Genomic DNA, 975 nt, shown 5'->3' on the forward strand with positions numbered 1-975 from the left:
GGGGGGGGGAGTAAAAAAGTAGGAAAATGGGAGAGACATATACAGAGGAAGGAAGAGGAAGAATGAGATCTGCCCCTCACTGTGCCATCCTTCAGAATCCCTTGCATTGCTTTGCCTCGAACCATGCCATGCTGTGTTTTATCAATCAGCCACGCTGGAATAGCTACTCTCCCCTAACCCTTTCTCCAACAGCCCCGGGATCCCCCATCTCCTGTTGCTTTTTCAGAGCCTTCTTTTCCCTTTGCTGCTCCTGGAATTACTCCTCTGGGTCTGAGGAGGCACTGGCTGGATGGTGCCCCTTGTATGAGCTTCAAGGCACAAACTCAGTCCTGAAGCCAAGGGTGTTGAAGGAGAACACTAGGAAATTACCCCAGCTCTCTCCCTCATACAGCAATGAAAGACAGAAAACTTGTAGGGGAAAGCCGTGGCCCCTAAGGTTTATCCTGGTAGCTAGGTAACCCTCGTTTGTTCTCAACAAATTGCAGACTAGGAATAAAACCCTATTAATGCCCTGTACACAGTTACTAAGGAAATCCTCACTGTGCACTTGCTGCTATAAGAGACCCAGAAGAGTGCTACCTGAATGTGACATAGCCACCACTTCTTACTTAATAGTGGCTGAGAATTGCTTGTGGCAGTGCTTAAAAGAAAAGACAGCACTACCGTTCCATCTCATTTCTGGTCCTCCCAAGGCTCATGGGGGAAGCACTGGTGGTGGGCAGTACCTGAGGAGGGGTAGAGGGGATAGGGAAAGGAAGGCATTTCCCTGCTCCCAGGGCAGTCTTCTGGGCTGAAGTGCCATCACTCTGTTTCACTGGAGCAAGACATCACCATTCCCACCTCGGGGATTGGCTAAAACTCAGTCCACCAGAGATGCTCAAGAGGTGATTAAATAACCAAAAGAAAGTGATAGAAGTTATAATGGCACCCCGGTTTGAGGAATCCTCTCAGATCCTTGGCTCTTTCTCGAAGTCC

Source organism: Charadrius vociferus, unplaced genomic scaffold, assembly GCF_000708025.1.
Source record: "Charadrius vociferus isolate BGI_N301 unplaced genomic scaffold, ASM70802v2 scaffold561, whole genome shotgun sequence".
In the NCBI taxonomy this organism is placed as follows: domain Eukaryota; kingdom Metazoa; phylum Chordata; class Aves; order Charadriiformes; family Charadriidae; genus Charadrius; species Charadrius vociferus.